Consider the following 10,992-nt stretch of genomic DNA (forward strand, 5'->3'; position numbering starts at 1 on the left):
TTTAGCACTTTTCAGATAGCAGTTTCTGCCTCGTTCTTTGATATTTTGCAGTCATTTTTTTATTTTTAGTTTTTTCCACATATATTCTTGGTTAAAAATCGTCTATGTGCAATTTGTAATATTTTAAAAAATTTAACTCTGTTTCCTTTTCAAATATATTTTCCATATGAAATACACGATATGAACTGGATCCTCTGTTTTTTCAACTTACATTCATTACCCATAAAGCTATTCGACGTATTATTTAATGCATTACTGACCCAACATTGGTGTCGTCCGTGGAATGCTTCTAAACCTTCATTGATTCATCGATCTTTAAGCTTTAATAGAACTTCAGGTTTCAAATTATTTCACTTTAAACAACATTTTCTATAATTCAAGTAAATTTAATATTTAAATCAAGAATCGTGCTGAGGTTTTAAAATTTGATGATGTTAACTCAGATCGTAATAGATATATTAATATTTAGTCACAGCTATCTAACAACGAACATTGCTTTATGTATGTGAAATTGTTATTATATGTGCATATTAGTGCTAATATATTGTAGATTTGTGCGTTATGTCAGCACAAATTTCAAGCCAATATTTTTTAATAATATTGTACGCTTTCATTTGCGTATGCAATAGATGATGCTATAGGAACAAATGTTATTGGAGATGCTGAAAACTTTTAATAGGTTGATGTCTGATACATTAAATCCCTGAAAAATGTTCAAACATCATATCGAGTACGCCGATTTCCTATAAACATAACGGCGGATCGATTTGATCGACAGAAATATTTCAACAAAAGTGAGCCAGCAACTACAAAAAAGAAAAAGAAAAAGGAATATCGTGTAAAACACTTTGTTTTTAAATACCAAAACCACTACTCAAACTTGGTTTTTTCTTTTAGCTTATACTTCACCTAGATACGTTTTATTAATCCCGTTTGCGTCTAAATGAAACTAGAATTAAGGAATGGGTATCCAATTAATACAAAACTGGACAACCGTTAATTTTGACACGAAATTCAGAACTCAAATTATTTTTTTTTTATTTTAAGTTAATACTTCTTCTAATACTATATAATTATAAAATGTATTCATAACTGAACTGATATTTTATTGGTGAAGAAACTTTCTACAATATGCAATCATCTTTGCCCTTAATTATCATGCATAACCCATCGACTCACGCACTTCTCAGATGCCTTCCTTTTCGTTGAGATCTTTTTTCTGGCATTATTATTATTTCCCTCCATTGAGATAGTCTATACTTTTTAGTAGAAAGTGAAAGTGTGTCACCCAGTTAGTTGTTCCAGATCAATGGTTCCGAACCGGTGGTACAGGTGATGGTTAAAAATGGCCCGTGAATCAAATTTAACAGCTATGGATACAAAGCTCATAGCTTGTCCCCTGAAACCTCACTTATTTCCAAGTAATTATATACATTTTGTAACCTTTATAATACACCTATGTACATATAACATACTATTCATTATACTTTATACCATAGATGCATAGAGCATATTAAAATAATATTATAGTTTATTGTTCATAAACTTTGTGGTTAGTCCCTAGAAAAAACAAAAATATTATAGGGGTCCTTCGTTAAAAAAAGGTTGGGAACCATGTCCATATGTGCTTACTTTCTTTCCACAGCATAAAAATGCTTTGGACTTATTAGCACCCATTTTAATAAAATTTAGTAATATTTGTAATGTTATTTTATTTTTATTAATTATAATTTTAATTATATTACTTTCAATCATGGTCAGTGACTTTTTAACGTACACAAGATTTCGTTTAAATAAAATTTGCTACACACCCTACTACATAATTCCCAATATTTAAATAATTTAGTGTACCAATAAACTTATAAGGGGTACATATTAGTCTGTATGTAGGGGGGGACTTAAATCCATTCATTAATTTCCGCACCTTTTAAAAAAATGCTGGCTTGCTTACTTAGCGATTTTGCCTTTTGACAACATTTTTTTCTCGTCGTTCCACAAAGATTCGTACTCGCTATACTTCGCTCCGCTACTTCAAATCAGCACCGAGCATCTATCTTATTAATATGCAGTGTGGAAAAAACCAGTCAAAACTACTTGTTCTGTTCATGGGTGAACATTTACATTTTTCCTCTTTCTAGATTATTATTTTTTTGTTTTTCACTATAATTACTTATTTATTTATTCTATTATCATGTTCTTTTTACTTAATGTGTCTGCCTGAAAATCGTCATTTTGCATTAATTAACGGCGCCATTTACCGCAATTCCTCGCTGTACTTTCGTTGACTGTCTTGTCTGGTTGTTGTACCTTTCAAGCGAATATGGAGTTCCCCAAATTCACAAAATTTCTTACTATAATGCTATTGTTAACTTTTTCATATTTCATCCATTCTTTTACTAATTTGATTTTTTTTCTTTTGGGCCATCGCACTACCTATATTCATATCGGTGTATCTTTGTACAATTCATGAACATAATGTGAAAATGGTAACGCTAAGTAAAAGGAAACGAAGAACTCCAAATAAAGATATAACATTCTTTATATAGTCTTAAGATTGTGAGGTCGCTAGAACCTTATGGCCTAGTTTGAACAAAAATAAAACGAAAAGCTATTTAGGTTTCAGCAAACCTGTAAGTCATGTACTTACTGGAGTACTACGGGCCTTGCTCAAAGAGTGGCGAGTTCCAACAAGTGAATTATATAGGAGTTGCCAAGATGAAGAGGAGGTAGAATCTATCAAAGACTTCCTGTGTCTCTGTTAAGGACTGCAGACAAGGCAACTTCAATGTATTGGGAATCACTTTTTCACTGGTTTGGAAGAAATGACGAAAACAAACTTATCAGATCTCCTCAATTTCCTCTGGAAAACCAAATGGTTTAACAAGGATAGTACACGAAGTTAACAAAGGTTTAGCAACTTTGAGGGCATCACAATGGGCTATATATGCCTCTGCGTGGAAGTGCTGATAACTGTCAGCACGCACCTTCTGAACCTAACCTAACCTTATATACACTTGAAGTACAAAGATTCTTTGTTTCAAGAATCAATATACATATACAACATATAAAAAGTATATACTTTTAATATATATTAACATAATGAATGCTTTCTTGTTCCAAGACTTAAAAATAAATAAATAAATTATGTGAATGAGTGATAAGGTCATTTTTAATATTTACTAAGACATTAGATATTAAATTAAAATCTGTCAAAAAAAAAACTCCTTCATTCTCTAGTTCAATAATATACAAATATTCGATACTTTTTGAACTGAAAGTATATAAACAAACAAAAAATACAAAATCATGTCTTCACGTTCAAATATAACCAAAACGAGAAATAGTCAAATTGTACATTGTTTGTGTGGTTTTTGAGTGCTTATCGATGAACATTGTTTTGCACGTTGTTTATCAAAACGAAAAACTTTGTGAAATTTTATAGTAAATGGGATAAGAAAACAAATATCCACACATTTTTATGCCCTACTCTTCTTTATTTTAAGGTTATTTGTGTTGTAGTTCATATTGTTGGTTTGGTTAGAAAGATCTTGCTGTTAACATAGATTGACAAAATGAGCTAAGTGAGTAAATTTGCTGCCAATCACTGCTAATGTCGCCAGCATGAATTATTTTTTATTGCGATATATAAGCATGGATAAGCCATATTTTATGTTTACATTCTATGAAAAAATCGATAGTCAGCTAAATAGATGGTAACTGGTAAAAACCATCCAAATCGATTAAAAATACAACAGTCGGCTTCGCACAGTATAGTATAAATAGAGTATTTCTGGAAGGGAAAAATGTCAACTTAATGGTATTGATTGGATACAGGAGAAAAGCACAATAAAAGTGCTCTAACGGAAAGAGAAAAACTGCTCTTCCATCAGAATAAGGCACCCGTATCGCAACGCAACAGAAATGATGATCAAATTAAGTAAAGTTTTTTGTGTCAAACCACAAACCATTTAGATCACCAGATGTGTAGTTATGGGTAGCTAATGCGGCCCATATAAAAGGAAGACAAATATATTGTATATAATTAATAATAATTTTCTTGTGTTTTTTTTTAGATCACAAATTAATATAAATGCGTAAATCAATCAGTTTGACGAGAATATATAGGATGAACAAGGATAGAATTACCCAAAAAACAGTTAGAAAACTGATAGGTCCTGGAAAATAATAATATAACTATTTCTAACGTTAAATAGATAAACACTTACGATTTGGCGTGCACCTTTCTTCATTTTTAATATAAAGTTCAGAATAAATATGTTAAATTGGAATAACCTGATAGGAAAAAAAGTACCAATAGTTTTTTTGAAGATTTGCATTCATTAGATTTGAAAAAATTTCATGCGAAATTAGCTGCTTTATCATTCACATATATAAGATTTAGAGTCACTTATTCTAGGAATTTTGGATTACAGAGAATCCTAAGGCTTTTTACCAGCAAAAAAAAATGTTGAAATAATAAATTAAATATACAAATAATAATCACCTATTTTAACTGAATACATAAATCAATTTATAAATGATTTTTAATTTAAATACTAGACCATTTTAATCTTTTCCTTTACTGTAAGCTTCAAGTAAACCATTTTTTATTGTTTAATCCAAAGAAAATATTTTTTAATTAAATTGCAAATAAAATTAATTTTATAATTTGTTTCTGTATTTATAATAATATTTTCAACTATTTTATATATTAAGATAATTTCTGTTTTTTTTTTTGAAACAGTCAAACATATTTTTTGCGAATCTACAGCTGCAGATCTATTCTTCGTAAGTTTCGTCAAATGTTATCACAACAACTAACTTTACGAATATCCAAAATACGAAAATCGTCAAGATATTTGTAAAATATATTCATTTTTCCATATTTCTTACTGAAAACTGTTTTCTTAACTGACGAGGCAGATCATGATTCTTATTAAACCATTCAGTATGAACGCAATGGTCTGAAGTAATTTTTTTTGAAGTACTTGAACTATTTGTTTAATGGACATGGGGGCGGTTTTCCGTACTTCAAAGCAATATCTCCGCGTACGTTTTTAGATACCGATTATACGTATATGTAGATTACAGACTTGTCTGAGACAAATGTCTTTGGATGTATGGTATGAAGTTGGGTTTCCTATACTAGCAAATTTTGAAAGTATGGTGTTAAACTCTCCTAACGAACAGTCCTGTTGAACAGGCCTGAGGGTAAATAAATAGTTATTCTAAGATCAAGTTATTCTCAGATCAAATTATTCTCAGATCAAGTTATTCTCAGATCAAGTTATTCTAAGATTTTTTTTCTACCATATTGTTGATATTGTCGTTGTTGTCGTCATTGGGTTTTTTTATTCTCTTTTTTTTATGTTTTTACAATATATTACTATATAGTATATACATTTAAGAAGTATAAGCACATTTTTTTTTGCAAATGCGAAAACCAATGCAAATGCGAGAATTAATGCAAATGCGAGAATTAATGCAAATGCAAAAACAAAGAACAACAAATTTGCAACGTAAACTATGTTGTCTTGTTTATGATAAGACTTTAGTTACATGTGTATATGTTAATGAAGACGTGTAAGTAAACCAGTGATATTTTTAGTGCTTCATTTTATAGATCTTCTAATATCATGATCATTTATAAAAGCCCAATGTATACAAGTTTTAATTGTTCCACGGCACTTTTGTGAAGCATTCTAAGTATTATTTCAGTGAACGATTCCCTTTTACATTTTATTTTCTTACAATACACGTTAAATCACTAAATGAAATAGTAATATTGAATAATTAATTTATGACAGAGTTTTGTGATTTGTTATATTGAACGTCTAATGTAGAAAACTATCCATTAGATAGTGAGTCCACGAACATTGTAAGTTATATATCAATTTACTTTGAAGAAGATAATAAGTAAATCATTATTATTTTATTTCATCATTATTATTACTATCGAAATACTATACTTATGTACCTTGATTCAAATGGTTTACAATGTGAGATGAAAAAACTGCAACAAAGTAAAACGCCATAAATTTTTTCATTTTTTTTAAATTTTATTGAATGAAAGCAAAAAATGTCGGAAATAACATCAAATTTGAGAATCGGTTTAGATTTGTTCGAATTGGCCACCTTTGGCCCGAAAGTGGCTCTGCGGTATTTTGTCCCATTCTCGGCGAAGCGCTTGCTTGAGATGATCGACACTTTGGTATTTTTTAGTTCCAACCTTGCTTTCCAAAATACCCCAGGCACAATAGTCCAACGGATTGGCATCCGGAGATTTTGGTGGCCATTGTGCGGTGGAAATGAAGCGAGGAACCTCATTTCTTAACCATTCTTGGATGGCGCGTGCTGAGTGCGATGGTGCTGAGTCCTGTTGGAATGTCCAAGGTCTGCGGCCGAAATGTTTGCGTGCCCAGGGCTTCAGAACTCCCTCCAAAATATTTTCGCGATAGATTTGCGCATTTAATTTGACACCACGGTCGATGAATACGAGCGGCGAGCGACCATCGGCTGTTATGGCGGCCCACACCATCACCATGGCCGGCTTTTGAGTTGTGATGGCCAACCGAAGTTGCAAATTTTCAGCTGACCTCTCTGGCAAGTAAACACGATCATTTTGTTTGTTTACAAACTGCTGGATAACGAATGGTTTCTCATCGGAGAAAACCAAATTCGGCAGTTCACCACTTTCGGCCAAGCGAAACAACTCTTTAGCTTTTTCGAGTCTAACTTTTTTTTGCGCATCAGTAAGATCTTGCACTTTTTGGAACTTGAATGGCTTTAGTCCAAGCTCATTTTTCAATATTTGCCGAATGGCATATTGCGATATGTTCAGCTCACGAGCCATTTTTCGTCCACTGCGACGCGGATTTCGTTCAATTCGCTTTTTCACTTTTCGAACCATTTCTGCCGATGTTGCTGTTTTTTTTCGTCCACTTCCTTGACGTCGGGCTACGCTACCAGTATCATGGTAACGAGCGATGGTACGAGACACAAAACATTTATTCACTTCTAAATGCTGGAGGGCTCTAACGATAGCCACTTGTGGTTTTCCAGCCAAATGCAAAGCAATCACACTATCACGCTTGAATTCCATCACAAATAACTTTTTTTTTGAAAAATTCCCACCAAAATGCTTTTGTGCGCTTGTAAACAATATAATGAGCTGTCACTAGAATAAATCTGACAGCTGTGGGACGAGCGGTTTAGAAATGACAGCAGTCTGAAGTTGGTTGCAGTTTTTTCATCTCACCTTGTACAACAACTAAATTAACTAAATACTGGAACATGAATGCAAACAATGAACTTTTACAAAAGGCAAATGTACATTTTCTTGCAGATGAAATTTTGAACGCTTTTGGTTTCTATGTGCAAACAAAAGCCTGTATATGTTTTGGGCTTTGCCTGGCAAAATTGTTTTTACTACAAAAATAGGTTTCAAACACAAATATTACTATAAAAATAATATCAACAATATTCATACCAAAATAAAAACAAAATTATTCAAACAAAATAATATAAAATTTAACACTTTCGTGTGTTAAAAGACAACGCATGAGGTTGAGGTTCAGTTATTTTATTTAAATTCAGTTAATTCCTAAACCCTAGATGCCGTCGCTGCTTCGCTATGCTAGTTGGTGCTTCATACGTTCCGGTACTTCTGATATCGGCCCTGTTGCTGCTGATGTTGTTGCTTCCAGCTTGGTGGTTGTTGTTGCTACCGCTGTTGCAGTTTCAGTCGCTGCTGCAGAAAAATGTACGTTCGAAACTTCTGTTACCTACTAAAGTTGCAATCGAGTTGTTGCTTGTAATAATTGTTACTCTCGATGACGCACTCGTACTGTTGGTATTGTGGTTGAGGCTGTTGCTGATGTAGTTGGAGCCCTGAATATTACTGTTGCTCAGGATGTTTGTTTTATATTGGCTTGGTCGATTAATTTAGTTATATTTGTCCTAACCTCGCTGATAGTAAAATCTCGTTCAATTTTATTGTATTGATTTGTTTGTTAACCGCACTCGCAGGAGTTTTTACTAAACTCGTGCACAATTAAGTTTTTGTTTTGGAGTTAAGATCATCACTTGATTTGTTACTTTTGTTAACCGCACTCGCAGGAGCTTTTACTGAACTTTTGCACAATTAAGTTTCGTTTTGGAGTTAAGATCAACACTTGATTTGTTACTTTTTGTTAACCGCACTCGCAGGAGTTTTTACTAAACTCGTGCACAATTAAGTTTTTGTTTTGGAGTTAAGATCATCACTTGATTTGTTACTTTTGTTAACCGCACTCGCAGGAGCTTTTACTGAACTTTTGCACAATTAAGTTTCGTTTTGGAGTTAAGATCAACACTTCATGATCAACCGCTCGAGTTTTAACAGCAACTGCCCGTCAAAAGTTTCTGTACTTTTGCGTTAGCTTCAAAAGTAGCGTGTTTGCTGGTCACGTTTTGTAGTGTCAGCACATTCCACGCTCGCGTTGTGGGGCTATTGCCTTCTGCATAGTCCCATGCTACCGCATCGTAACATGGGACTTACTGCAAGGCTATTCTTATATTTTTATTCATTGACGGTCAAACCGTTTAACACACACCCTATTGTGTATGTACCCACAACACTGTGAAGATTTTACGAGCCAGTGAAAGAGCCTGTGAATCACTCATCACTTCCTGACACGCATGCTCGCATTAATGCACTCAATTTGTCCCAAAATTCCAGAAGCTGAGCCTGAAAAGTAGCCAATATAGATTAGGGACTTTGGCACTTCTGCCATGTCCACTACATTTGGGCGCTTTCCCACGGCTTCAACGTTGAGATCGTCTCCTTAGACCAGGTTACAGTTTCGTTGTCCAAATAGTTAATGGTACACCATCTGGGCTTTAGACTATAACCGGCAAAATGAGACTTCACCTCAGGAACCCGACAAGTTTCGTACGTCTTGTCAAGAATGCATGTTTGCACCTTACCAATTTCTTCAATGGACCAAATGCCCTCTGGGAAATTGTGCGATAGTATACCGATCATCTTAGACCGAACAATTTCTGCCAGACTTAGCTTTGAACTAAGGGCTTCAGAAGCCGGCTTTAGTGCTTTGGTTAGTTTCACTAATAAAAAAGTGACAAAAAACCTGGAACTTCAGCATTGAAAGTTTATGTAGCATTGGCTATTTGTGGAAAAAAACTGGTCAAGCTCTAGAGACAGTACAGACATTTCCTATTTCGAATGAAAACTATCCAAAGGCTCTGGATAAGCTTAAATCGCGCTATGACAATAATAGCCTAATATTCGCCGAAAATATCGCGACACTATTTGATCTACCAGCAGTATCGGGTCAGTCAAGCCAACAACTCCGTAGTCTGATAAACAATGCATCCGCTTTGTATGGTTCACTCTGTTCGCTAGGTACAGAGAAACAAATATGTGAGGCTCTACTTACCTCGTCATGCAAGAAACGGACGCAATTACATGTACGAAATGGAATGATTTGCTTAACTTCGACACATTACCCAGTTGGAAGGATTGCTCAAAATTGTTGGATAGGCATTGCCAGTTTCTCGAATCACTCGACAGTGGAAACGGCAATCAATCATCACCACAACGTTAACCTAATAATCTTAACTCCAAGACTAACAGACGCTCAAAACAATACGTATTTGTCGCATCTACATCCAGCAGTTCTTGCTCATTTTGTTCTAGCAATGAACACCTAAAACAGAATTGTCATCATTTTAAGGCACTGGAGGTGGTTGAAAGGTTTGCATAAACTGCTTATCGCCACGCCATCATGTGGTTAATTGCACATCAACATTTAAATGTAAGGTTTGCGCAAAACCACATCACACTCTCTTGCATCATTCGCAATTACCAATTACCAACGAATATTAAGAGCGCGGGATCATCACGACGCACAGAACACGCCGCTATTCCCAACGACAACGTTGGCAGCCATTCCCATCTTAACATGTCATCGACCGAGCAAATAATTCTAGCCACTGCATTGGTTTTAGTGAAGGACTCATCGGGAAGTTATCAAGTGGGTAGAGCCTTACTTGATTCATGCTCTCAGGTCAACTTCATAACGGAGGAGTTTTCAAAGAAGCTTAGTGTATCAAAACATAAACATCGCCTGCATGTTTCCAGTATTTGTAGTTCGTTGGCCAATGTAAAGTATCAGACGCTCACATCCATCAAATCTCGTCATTCAAATCTTGAACTTGCTTTAAACTTTGGTATTACGAATCACATCGCATATCAGCCAAGTTCTGAAATCAATATATCGTCGTGGAAAGTTCCACCAAATACACCTCTCGCCGATGAACAATTCTTTAAATCCAAGCGCGTTGACCTTTTGCTTGGAGCTGAAAGTTTCTTTGACATTTTGTCTGTCGGTCAAATCAAACTATATGAAAATCTTCCAGTACTACAAAAAACACTATTAGGATGGATCGTATCTGGCAAGTGCAAGGGTCAGCCATTTGCATCACCAGCAGCAAAATGCCTATTATCATTTGAAGATACAGTTTCCGATCAATTAGAAATGATGTGGAATATAGAGGAAGTGCAACCGGCTTCAAAGTCATGGTCACCAGCACATGTTGCGTGTGAGTCATTATATCGTGAAACGGTCCACCAAAATGCGATGGTTCGGTTACCATTCAAAGATTCACTAGATTGTCTTGGCTTGACACACAATATCGCCTTACACCATTTTTGTTCTGTAGAACGGCGCTTGTCATCTAATCGTGCACTGAAGCAAGACTATCAAGAATTCATGAAACAATATCGAGAGCTCGGACACATGTCGCGTGTTGAGACTCCGAAAACCAACGAATCACATTATTATATCCCTCATCATTGTGTTTTAAAACAGTCGAGCACATCGTCCAAGCTGAGGGTGGTTTTTGATGCGTCATGTCCAACAACATCGCAACGTTCATTAAATGATATTCTACTGGTCGGCCCGACCATTCAGTCGGAGTTATACTTGTTGC

Source organism: Teleopsis dalmanni, chromosome X (assembly GCF_002237135.1).
Source record: "Teleopsis dalmanni isolate 2A chromosome X, ASM223713v2, whole genome shotgun sequence".
Taxonomy (NCBI): Eukaryota; Metazoa; Arthropoda; class Insecta; order Diptera; family Diopsidae; genus Teleopsis; species Teleopsis dalmanni.